The sequence below is a fragment of the Tursiops truncatus genome, chromosome 5, assembly GCF_011762595.2.
Source record: "Tursiops truncatus isolate mTurTru1 chromosome 5, mTurTru1.mat.Y, whole genome shotgun sequence".
NCBI classification, from domain to species: domain Eukaryota; kingdom Metazoa; phylum Chordata; class Mammalia; order Artiodactyla; family Delphinidae; genus Tursiops; species Tursiops truncatus.
Genome location: NC_047038.1, coordinates 62,221,826 through 62,234,525, shown reverse-complemented (window position 1 = coordinate 62,234,525; position 12,700 = coordinate 62,221,826). Strand labels below are relative to the sequence as shown.

Here is a 12,700-nt window from a genome sequence, read left to right as displayed (position 1 = left end):
TCAGGACATGAATTGATCCCTAAAGGTGAAGAGCACACAGGACACTGAAGGGTGAGAGATGTTGAAGACGGAGCAGGTAGAAATATTTCTGGGGCCTTTGGTGAAGGTGAAAGTAGACCCACTTGGCTGGAGCACAGACTCTAAGTAAAGGAATAATGAGAGATCAAGGAAATAGAGGTCAACATTGTGGAGAGAGATAAAGAAAGGAAAAAAGAGAGAGAAAGAAATGAAGGAAGGAAAGAAGATGGATTACAATAGGGGCATATTGCTGTTTCAGCCAAGTCATCAAGCTATAACTGATACCACGTTCCAAAGTGAGGTGTGGGTCACTGATTTACCAATGAGGTCCTCGAAAACCAGTAACATGACTCTGAGTTCCTCACTCATAATTGAGGTGTAAAAAGGTTGGAAATAATTGAAAAGGAGTGAGGAGCTTTACAAAGAGTTGCTGGTATTCTTGGGCATTAACCACAGCCCCCATCACCATCAAGGAGGAGAAAGAGGGGTGTGCTTTATCCTTTACTTCAAGGCAAGGGGATCCTTTGGCAACACTGCTCAGCTTAGTGTGCGTCCCCTTCCTGGTGCCTGTCTTCCAGCTGAAAAGTTTAAATGGTGAGGAATGGCCTGGTCAACTGCTTTGACAATGAAGAAAAGGAGAAGTGGCTTCACTGGAGGAAGGGGTGACTGATGCCCACAGTTTTTTTTTTTTTTTTTTTTTTTTAACATCTTTATTGGGGTATAATTGCTTTACAATGGTGTGTTAGTTTCTGCTTTATAACAAAGTGAATCAGTTATACATATACATATGTTCCCATATCTCTTCCCTCTTGCATCTCCCTCCTTCCCACCCTCCCTATCCCACCCCTCCAGGCGGTCACAAAGCACCGAGCTGATCTCCCTGTGCTATGCGGCTGCTTCCCACTAGCTATCTACCTTACGTTTGGTAGTGTATATATGTCCATGCCTCTCTCTCGCTTTGTCACAGCTCACCCTTCCCCCTCCCCATATCCTCAAGTCCGTTCTCCAGTAGTTCTGTGTCTTTATTCCTGTCTTACCCCTAGGTTCTTCATGACATTTTTTTTTTCTTAAATGCCATATATATGTGTTAGCATACGGTATTTGTCTTTCTCTTTCTGACTTACTTCACTCTGTATGACAGACTCTAGGTCTATCCACCTCATTAAGAATAGCTCAATTTCGTTTCTTTTTATGGCCGAGTAATATTCCATTGTATATATGTGCCACATCTTCTTTATCCATTCATCCAATGATGGGCACAAGTATGAGATTAGATCACTCCCTAACACCATACACAAAAATAAGCTCAAAATGCATTAAAGACCTAAATGTAAGGCCAGAAAATATCAAAATCTTAGAGAAAAACATAGGCAGAACACTCTATAACATAAATCACAGCAAGATCCTTTTTGACCCACCTCCTAGAGAAATGGAAATAAAAACAAAAATAAACAAATGGGACCTAATGAAACTTCAAAGCTTTTGCACAGCAAAGGAAACCATAAACAACACCAAAAGACAACCCTCAGAATGGGAGAAAATATTTGCAAATGAAGCAACTGACAAAGGATTAATCTCCAAAATGTACAAGCAGCTCATGCAGCTCAATAACAAAAAAAACAAACAACCCAATCCAAAAATGGGCAGAAGACCTAAATAGACATTTCTCCAAAGAAGATATACAGACTGCCAACAAACACATGAAAGAATGCTCAACATCATTAATCATTAGGGAAATGTAAATCAAAACTACAATGAGACATCATCTCACACCAGTCAGAATGGCCATCATCAAAAAATCTAGAAACAATAAATGCTGGAGAGGGTGTGGAGAAAAGGGAACCCTCTTGCACTGCTGGTGGGAATGTGAATTGGTACAGCCACTATGGAGAACAGTATGGAGGTTCCTTAAAAAACTACAAATAGAACTACCATATGACCCAGCAATCCCACTACTGGGCATATACTCTGAGAAAACCATAATTCAAAAAGAGTCATGTACCAAAATGTTCATTGCAGCTCTATTTACAATAGCCCAGAGATGCCCACAGTTTTTTGGAGCAGAGACTGTGAGGGGGTCTAGGGTCCTGTCTACAAGGGCATCTGGAGAGGCAAGCAGCCCTCAGGGAAAAGAAGCCAGAAGTACCACCGGATGCCTAGAGCCTGAGGAAGGAGTGAAGAGACAGCCAGAGAAGACGTCCCCCCTCTTTGATGAGAATTGAGGAAGATAGATTCCTGGGCTGGAAGGCGATATGGTGGCTGCAGATGTCTTCAAAGAACCCTTGAAAATTTGTAAAAGAGCAAAGTCTGCATTTAACCCCTTCCTTACCAGTTAAGCTCTGATGAGCGCTCTAAAGTGGAACTTTCTTGTCCTCTCTTCTCTTCTCCCTCACAGCCCAAGCCTGTGAAGGTAAAAAAAAAAAAAAGTGGTCAGCAGGATGAAGCTGTTGAACAGAAGGACCTGACAGGGAACGAGAGGAAAAGGCCGAGCTCCCCAGGATGCAGACACAGATGGAGACTTGCATGCACAAGGCTGATTAGGGAGGACCCCCAAGACTGACTCTGCGGGGGGTGGTGAGTGGGATGGGGCAGAGGAAGACGTTGAACTGGGGTACAGTTGTTTGTTACAGAGGCCGCAGCCTTGCCCATGGGGTACTACTAGAGCTGGGTTGCCCTTCTGAAGTCATCCCTCATTGGCAGAGGGGCTCTATCCTCCTTTACCCCACTAACCCATCACTGGATAAGGGCTGCCCCTGGGGAGGAGGCAGCTCTCTTTTGCTGAGGCCAATTTCCAGAGAGCCTCTCAGCTGAGAACTCTCAGGACCAATCCTCCGGCAGCTCTGGGACAACTGGGGGGAACATGCCCGTGGATGGCAAACACAGCCATCACTACACTGACAACACCGTCCTCCCAGTGCATGCATCCTGTCTGCAGGAGCGTGGGCAGTGGAGAGGGAGGAGTTTTGGGTTTTTTTCACATCTTTATTGGAGTATAATTGCTTTACAATGGTGTGTTATTTTCTGCTTTACAACAAAATGAATCAGTCATATATATACATATGTTCCCGTATCTCTTCCCTCTTGCGTCTCCCTCCCTCCCACCCTCCCTATCCCACCCCTCCAGGCGGTCACAAAGCACCGAGCCGATATCCCTGTGCTATGCAGCTGCTTCCCACTAGCTATCTACCTTACGTTTGGTAGTGTATATATGTCGATGCCTCTCTCTTGCATTGTCACAGCTTACCCATCCCCCTCCCCATATCCTCAAGTCCATTCTCTAGTAGGTCTGTGTCTTTATTCCTGTCTTACCACTAGGTTCTTCATGACATTTTTTTTTCTTAAATTCCATATATATGTGTTAGCATACGGTATTTGTCTCTCTCTTTCTGACTTACTTCACTCTGTATGACAGAGTGATACAGATACGGTATTTGTCTCTCTCTTTCTGACTTACTTCACTCTGTATGACAGACTGTAGGTCCATCCACCTCATTACAAATAGGTCAATTTCGTTTCTTTTTATGGCCGAGTAATATTCCATTGTATATATGTGCCACATCTTCTTTATCCATTCATCCAATGATGGACACTTAGGTTGTTTCCATCTCTGGGCTATTGTAAATAGAGCTGCAATGAACATTTTGGTACATGACTCTTTTTGAATTACGGTTTTCTCAGGGTATATGTCCAGTAGTGGGATTGCTGGGTCATATGGTACTTCTATTTGTAGTTTTTTAAGGAACCTCCATACTGTTCTCCATAGTGGCTGAATCAATTTACATTCCCACCAACAGTGCAAGAGGGTTCCCTTTTCTCCACACCCTCTCCAGCATTTATTGTTTCTATATTTTTTGAGGATGGCCATTATGACTGGTGTGAGATGATATCTCATTGTAGTTTTGATTTGCATTTCTCTAATGATTAGTGATGTTGAGCATTCTTTCATGTGTTTTTTGGCAATCTGTATATCTTCTTTGAAGAAATGTCTATTTAGGTCTTCTGCCCATTTTTGGATTGGGTTGTTTGTTTTTTGTTATTGAGCTGCATGAGCTGCTTGTACATTTTGGAGATTAATCCTTTGTCAGTTGCTTCATTTGCAAATATTTTCTCCCATTCTGAGGGTTGTCTTTTGGTCTTGTTTATGGTCTCCTTTGCTGTGCAAAAGCTTTGAAGTTTCATTAGGTCCCATTTGTTTATTTTTGGTTTTATTTCCATTTCTCTAGGAGGTGGGTCAGAAAGGATCTTGCTGTGATTTATGTCATCAAGTGTCCTGCCTACGTTTTTCTCTAAGAGCTTGATAGTTTCTGGCCTTACACTTAGGTCTTTAATCCATTTTGAGCTTATTTTTGTGTATGGTGTTAGGGAGTGATCTAATTTCATACTTTTACATGTACCTGTCCAGTTTTCCCAGCACCACTTATTGAAGAGGCTCTCCTTTCTCCACTGTACATTCCTGCCACCTTTATCAAAGATAAGTTGACCACATGTGTGTGGGTTTATCTCTGGGCTTTCTATCCTGTTCCATTGATCTACCTTTCTGTTTTTGTGCCAGTACCATACTGTCTTGATTACTGTAGCTTTTTAGTATAGTCTGAAGTCAGGGAGCCTGATTCCTCCAGCTCCGTTTTTCGTTCTCAAGATTGCTTTGGCTATTCGGGGTCTTTTGTGTTTCCATACAAATTGTGAAATTTTTTGTTCTAGTTCTGTGAAAAACGCCAGTGGTAGTTTGATAGGGATTGCATTGAATCTGTAGATTGCTTTAGGTAATAGAGTCATTTTCACAATATTGATTCTTCCAATCCAAGAACATGGTATATCTCCCCATGTATTTGTATTATCTTTTATTTCTTTCATCAGTGTCTTATAATTTTCTGCATACAGGTCTTTTGTCTCCTTAGGTAGGTTTATTCCTAGATATTTTATTCTTTTTGTTGCAATGGTAAATGGGAGTGTTTTCTTGATTTCACTTTCAGATTTTTCATCCTTAGAGTATAGGAATGCCAGAGATTTCTGTGCATTAATTTTGTATCCTGCTACTTCACCAAATTCATTGATTAGCTCTAGTGGTTTTCTGGTGGCATCTTTAGGATTCTCTATGTGTAGTATCATGTCATCTGCAAACAGTGACAGCTTTACTTCTTCTTTTCTGATTTGGATTCCTTTTATTTCCTTTTCTTCTCTGACTGCTGTGGCTAAAACTTCCAAAACTATGTTGAATAAGAGTGGTGAGAGTGGGCAACCTTGTCTTGTTCCTGATCTTAGTGGAAATGCTTTCAGTTTTTCACCATTGAGGACGATGTTGGCTGTGGGTTTGTCATATATGGCCTTTATTATGTTGAGGAAAGTTCCCTCTATGCCTACTTTCTTCAGGGTTTTTATCATAAATGGGTGTTGAATTTTGTCGAAAGCTTTCTCTGCATCTATTGAGATGATCATACGGTTTTTCTCCTTCAATTTGTTAATATGGTGTATGACGTTGGTTGATTTGCATATATTGAAGAATCCTTGCATTCCTGGAATAAACCCCACTTGATCATGGTGTATGATCCATTTAATGTGCTATTGGATTCTGTTTGCTAATATTTTGTTGAGGATTTTTGCATCTATGTTCATCAGTGATATTGGCCTGTAATTTTCTTTCTTTGTGACATCCTTGTCTGATTTTGGAATCAGGGTGATGGTGGCCTCATAGAATGAGTTTGGGAGTGTTCCTCCCTCTGCTATATTTTGGAAGAATTTGAGAAGGATAGGTGTTAGCTGTTCTCTAAATGTTTGATAGAATTCGCCTGTGAAACCATCTGGTCCTGGGCTTTTGTTTGTTGGAAGGTTTTTAATCACACTTTCAATTTCAGTGCTTGTGATTGGTCTGTTCATCTTTTCTATTTCTTCCTGATTCAGTCTTGGCAGGTTGTGCCTTTCTAAGAATTTGTCCATTTCTTCCAGGTTGTCCATTTTTTTGGCATAGAGTTGCTTGTAGTAATCTCTTATGATCTTTTGTATTTCTGCAGTGTCAGTTGTTACTTCTCCTTTTTCATTTCTAATTCTATTGATTTGAGTCTTCTCCCTTTTTTTCTTGATGAGTCTGGCTAATGGTTTATTAATTTTGTTTATCTTCTCAAAGAACCAGCTTTTAGTTTTATTGATCTTTGCTATCGTTTCCTTCATTTCTTTATCATTTTTTTCTGGTCTGATTTTTATGATTTCTTTCCTTCTGCTAACTTTGGGGTTTTTTTGTTCTTCTTTCTCTAATTGCTTTAGGTGCAAGGTTAGGTTGTTTATTCGAGATGTTTCCTGTTTATTAAGGTAGGATTGTATTGCCATAAACTGCCCTCTTAGAACTGCTTTTGCTGCATCCCATAGATTTTGGGTCGTTGTGTCTCCATTGTCACTTGTTTCTAGGTATTTTTTAATTTCCTCTTTGATTTTTTCAGTGATCACTGCATTATTAAGTAGTTTATTGTTTAGCCTCCAAGTGTTTGTATTTTTTACAGATCTTTTCCTGTAATTGATATCTAGTCTCATAGCGTTGTGGTCGGAAAAGATACTTGATGCAATTTCAATTTTCTTAAATTTACCAAGGCTTGATTTGTGACCCAAGATATGATCTATCCTGGAGAATATTCCATGAGCACTAGAGAAAAATGTGTATTCTGTTGTTTTTGGATGGAATGTCCTATAAATATCAATTAAGTCCTTCTTGTTTAATGTATCATTTAAAGCTTGTGTTTCCTTATTTATTTCCATTTTGGATGATCTGTCCATTGATGAAAGTGGGGTGTTAACGTCCCCTACTATGAATGTGTTACTGTCGATTTCTCCTTTTATGGCTGTTAGTACTTGCCTTATGAATTGAGGTGCTCCTATGTTGGGTGCATAAATATTTACAATTGTTATATCTTCTTCTTGGATCGATCCCTTGATCATTATGTAGTGTCCTTCTTTGTCTCTTCTAATAGTCGTTATTTTAAAGTCTATTTTGTCTGATATGAGAATTGCTACTCCAGCTTTCTTTTGGTTTCCATTTGCATGAAATATCTGTTTCCATCCCCTTACTTTCAGTCTGTATGTGTCTCTAGGTCTGAAGTGGGTCTCTTGTAGACAGGAAATAAATGGGTCTTGCTTTTGTATCCATTCAGCCAATCTGTGTCTTTTGGTGGGAGCATTTAGGCCATTTACATTTAAGGTAATTATCGGTATGTATGTTCCTATTCCTATTTTCTTAATTGTTTTGGGTTCGTTATTGTAGGTCTTTTCCTTCTCTTGTGTTTCTTGCCTAGAGAAGTTCCTTTAGCAGTTGTTGTAGAGCTGGTTTGGTAGTGCTGAACTCTCTCAGCCTGTGCTTGTCTGTAAAGGTTTTAATTTCTCCATCAAATCTGAATGAGATCCTTGCTGGGTAGAGTAATCATGGTTGCAGGTTTTTCTCCTTCATCACTTTAAATATGTCCTGCCAGTTCCTTCTGGCTTGCAGAGCTTCTGCTGAAAGATCAGCTGTTAACCTTATGGGGATTCCCTTGTGTGTTATTTGTTGTTTTTCCCTTGCTGCTTTTAATATGTTTTCTTTGTATTTAACTTTTGACAGTTTGATTAATATGTGTCTTGGCGTATTTCTCCTTGGATGTATCCTGTATGGGACTCTCTGTGCTTCCTGGACTTGATTAACTATTTCCTTTCCCATATTAGGGAAGTTTTCAACTATAATCTCTTCAAATATTTTCTCAGTCCCTTTCTTTTTCTCTTCTTCTTCTGGAACCCCTATAATTTGAATGTTGGTGCGTTTAATGTTGTCCCAGAGGTCTCTGAGACTGTCCTCAGTTCTTTTCATTCCTTTTTCTTTATTCTGCTCTGCATTAGTTATTTCCACTATTTTATCTTCCAGGTCACTTATTCGTTCTTCTGCCTCAGTTATTCTGCTAGTGATCCCATCTAGAGTATTTTTCATTTCATTTATTGTGTTGTTCATCATTGTTTGTTTCATCTTTAGTTCTTCTAGGTCCTTGTTAAATGTTTCTTGCATTTTGTCTATTCTATTTCCAAGGTTTTGGATCATCTTTACTATCATTATTCTGAATTCTTTTTCAGGTAGACTGCCTATTTCTTCTTCATTTGTTAGGTGGGTTTTTTCTTGCTCCTTCATCTGCTGTGTGTTTTTCTGTCTTCTCATTTTGCTTATCTTACTGTGTTTGGGGTCTCCTTTTTGCAGGCTGCATGTTCGTAGTTCCTGTTGTTTTTGATGTCTGTCCCCAGTGGCTAAGGTTGGTTCAGTGGGTTGTGTAGGCTTCCTGGTGGAGGGGACTAGTGCCTGTGTTCTGGTGGATGAGGCTGGATCTTGTCCTTCTGGTGGGCAGGTCCACGTCTGGTGGTGTGTTTTGGGGTGTCTGTGGACTTATTATGATTTTAGGCAGCCTCTCTGCTAGTGGGTGGGGTTGTGTTCCTGTCTTGATAGTTGTTTGGCATAGGATGTTCAGCACTGTAGCTTTCTGGTCGTTGAGTGAAGCTGGGTGCTTGTGTTGAGATGGAGATCTCTGGGAGATTTTCGCCATTTGATATTATGTGGAGCTGTGAGGTCTTGTGGACCAGTGTCCTGAAGTTGTCTCTCCCACCTCTGAGGCACAGCACTGACTCCTGGCTGCAGGACCAAGAGCCTTTCATCCACACGGCTCAGAATAAAAGGGAGAAAAAGTAGAAAGAAAGAATTAGTAGAAGTAGAAAGATAGAAAGAAAGGAGGGAGGGAAGGAGGGAGGGAGGAAGGAAGGAAGGAAGGAGGGAAGGAAGGAAAAAAGAAAGAAGATGAAGTAAAATAAAATAAAGATAAAATATAATAAAGTTATTAACATAAAAAATTATTAAGGTAAAAACAAAATGGACGGATAGAGCCCTAGGACAAATGGTGAGAGCAAAGCTATACAGACAAAATCTCACATAGAAGCATACACATACAACTCACAAAAAGAGGAAAAGGGGAAAATATCATATATCTTGCTCTCAAAGTCCACCTCCTCAATTTGTGATGATTTGTTGGCTAAAGGAGGGAAGGAAGGAAAGAAAGAACGAAGATAATGTAAAATAAATAAAGTTATTAAAATAAAAAGTAATTATTAAGAAAAAAATTAAAAGAAAAACAAAAAAAACCCGGATAGAACCCTCGGACAAATGGTGGAAGCAAAGCTATACAGACAAAATCTCACACAGAAGCATACACATACACACTCACAAAAAGTGGAAAAGGGGAAAAAATAATATATCTTGCTCCCAAAGTCCACCTCCTTAATTTGGGATGATTCGTTGTCTATTCATGTATTCCACAGATGCAGGATACATCAAATTGATTGTGGAGCTTTAATCCGCTGCTTCTGAGGCTGCTGGAAGAGATTTCCCTTTCTCTTCTTTGTTCTCAGAGCTCCCAGGGGCTCAGCTTTGGATTTGGCCCTGCCTCTGCGTGTAGGTTGCTGGAGGGCGTCTGTTCTTTGCTCAGACAGGGTGGGGTTAAAGAAGCCGCTGATTCGGGGACTCTGGCTCACTCAGGCCGTGGGGGAGGGAGGGGCACGGAATGCCGGGCGGGCCTGCGGCGGCAGAGGCCGGTGTGACGTGCACCAGCCTGAGGCGCGCCGTGCGTTCTCCCGGGGAAGTTGTCCCTGGATCCCGGGACCCCGGCAGTGGCGGGCTGCACCGGCTCTCCGGAAGGGGGTTGTGGATAGTGACCTGGGCTCGCACACAGGCTTCTTGGTGGCGGCAGCAGCAGCCTTAGCGTCTCCTGCCCATCTCTGGGGTTCGCGCTTTTAGCCGTGGCTCGTGCCCGTCTCTGGAGCTCCTATAAGCAGAGCTCTTAATCCCCTCTCCTCACGCACCAGGAAACAAAGAGGGAAGAAAAAGTCTCTTGCCTCTTCGGCAGGTCCAGACTTTTCCCGGACTCCCTCCCGGCCAGCCGTGGCGCACTAAACCCCTTCAGGCTATGTTCAAGCCGCCAACCCCAGTCCTCTTCCTGCGCTCCGAACGAAGCCCAAGCCTCAGCTCCCAGCCCCGCCCGCCCCGGCGGGTGAGCAGACAAGCCTCTCGGGCTGGTGAGGGCCGGTCGGCACCGTTCCTCTGTGCGGGAATCTCTCCGCTTTTCCCTCCGCACCCCTGTTGCTGTGCTCTCCTTCGCGGCTTCGATGTTTTCCCCCTCCGCCACCCACAGTCTCCGCCCGCAAAGGGGCTTCCTAGACACACTAGGAACCCTTTCCTCCTTCACAGCTCCCTCCCACTGGTGCAAGTCCTGTCCCTATCCTTTTGTCTCTGTTTATTCTTTTTTCTTTTGCCCTACTCAGGTATGTGGGGGGTTTCTTGCCTTTTGGGAGGTCTGAGGTCTTCTGCCAGCGTTCAGTAGGTGTTCTGTAGGAGCTGTTCCACGCGTAGATGCACTTCTGGTATCCGTGGGAAGGAAGGTGATCTCCGCGTCCTACTCCTCCGCCATCTTCCCGGAAGCTGTCGAGGGAGGAGTTTTTAACCATTGTAGGTTACCGGACTTTTTTTTTTTTTTTTTTTTTTTTTTTGCGGTACGCGGGCCTCTCACTGCTGTGGTCCCTCCCGTTGCGGAGCACGGGCTCCGGACGCGCAGGCTCAGCGGCCATGGCTCACGGGCCCAGCCACTCCCCGGCATGTGGGATCTTCCCGGACCGGGGCACAAACCTGTGTCCCCTGCATCGGCAGGCGGACTCAAAACCGCTGCGCCACCAGGGAAGCCCCTGGACTTTTAATTAGTGTCCAGAGTAGCTTTTATTACCTTAAAGTACTGGGAAAATCATGAAGCTTGCTCTAAATTTCATCCATGAGGAAGGAAAGAAATATCCCCATAGAATAAATTTACAGAAATGTGCATCTAGCTAACTAGCTGGGTAAGCTTACTTACATCCCCCAAACCTTGGTTATAACTGCATCAGTTTCTAGAGAAGCAGCATCAGGGGAGATAAGCTTTGCAGAGGAAAATTCCTCAGTAGGTGTGATTATGCAAAGGCAGGCCCTGGAGCAGGTGTTCTACACTTTCATCTGTGTGTGTTCGTCTTGCTCCCCTTTGGCAGTCTGGTATGGCTTATGGAGCCTTATCTCAGAATCATATTTTCAAATGCATAATTAAAATTAGTAATACAAAGGAAACCAACTATGTTGAAATCTTTTGTTATTGAAATATTTAAAAAATTGTGATAGCGATATGTGTGCTACTTCACACATTAAACAAGATTCTATTTTAAGTCTTGTTATTTAATGTATTATTGAAAATTTCAAAGTAATTTCCAAATAATAATGGGTATAAGCAGTATTTGAGATATCTGCACGACTATAATATGAAAATATCTGTGGTTTCTGTTGGTTCCAGTGTCACAGGCACTGTGGTTTGTTGCTACACTTATCAAAGGAGGAAATGCAAAATTTCACTTCAAGATCATTGAAAACAGTTTTGAATAATTTCAGAATTAATAAGGATGTAATGTTTTCCCCACTAGAAACAACCACCTCCCCTGAGTTCTATTTATAGTCCCCTTGGATTCTGGGTTAGAACCCCTGCAATCTGGAATAGGGTCATCTGATCCTCTACATGATAATAAGGTAATGAGAAGTTTTAGAGTGTTTTCTGGGGGAAGTGAGCTGGCAGTAGAGTGTATTGAAGGCCTTGGAATTCTAGGAGAGGAGAGGTAGGGCTCTTTGCTCTGACCCTAAGTGGTGGTCCAGTGGTTAAGAATCCGCCTTCCAATGCAGGGGATTTGGGTTTGATACCTTATCGGGGTACTAAGATCCCAAATGCCACGGGACAACTAAGCCCGTGCGCCACAACTACTGAGCACGCACACCGCAACTGAGACCCAACGCAGCGAAAAATAAAATAAAATAAATAAATATTTTAAAAAGGAAAAAAAAAGATTAAGGAAGTTTCCTTTAAAAAAATAAAAAAGAGCAAAGGGGTGAGTGGGGACCCAGGGAATGTGGTGGACTTACAGTGAGGAAACTTCCACGGCTGTGATGGCTGAGGGGATTCTGAGAAACACCTCATTTCCTGTTCCATCTGTGCTGGGTCCACAGATGATACTGACCAAACCTTCAGGAACAGTCTGTTACACAAAGCACCTCTGTGTTAGTATGTTTGGGGGAAAAAGAATGGGCAGTGTACATGTTTGGGGAGGGGGCAATGAAGAAAGTGGCAGCCATTCCTAGAGGCCAGGGTGGCCATCCCAGAATTGCACAGAGAGCCGCTAGGAGCCAGGTGACCATGAATAAGCAGCTGGCAGTGTGGACTGAGTCAGGATGGCCAAGAGGCCACCCTTTTTCAACCCAAATGTGCTAGAGGTAAGTGACCCTTGACTGAAAGAGAGAAGCTGGATTCTGCCTGCATGGATATGACGGTAGACACTGAGGTTACAGCAGATTAAAGAGTTGAACGTGACCCTGTAGGCAACAAAGGGTTGGGTCCTAGAAGGGAAATGAGCAGAGAAATGTCTGCTATCAGTGGGGTTTTAGAAGTAGCACCGTAGCGGTGAATGTGGGATCGGGTAGAACAGCACATGCTGGAGACAGACTGCTGAGAGGCAATTGCAGGACTTGGAACCACCAGGAACACAAAAGAGGATGCGTCCCTTAGAATTGTGCCTTTTAGGGAGAAGCAGTTGTGGACATAGCTGTGCCTTTCCAAAGTCAAACAGAACTGTACTGTTT

General features: G+C 42.5%; 1 protein-coding gene across 1 annotated transcript in view; it reads right to left on the bottom strand.

The window, feature by feature from the left end:
• PGM2 (phosphoglucomutase 2) overlaps positions 1–10,455 on the bottom strand; it is a 148,553-nt gene extending 138,098 nt beyond the window's left edge. Inside the window, exons 1-2 of the mRNA XM_033856916.2 lie at positions 10,344–10,455; positions 2,348–2,420 (exon numbers count right to left, since the gene is read on the bottom strand). The gene's annotated coding sequence lies outside the window, so the exon portion shown is untranslated. The remainder of the gene's footprint in view (positions 1–2,347; positions 2,421–10,343) is intronic.
• Positions 10,456–12,700: the final 2,245 nt, after the last annotated feature.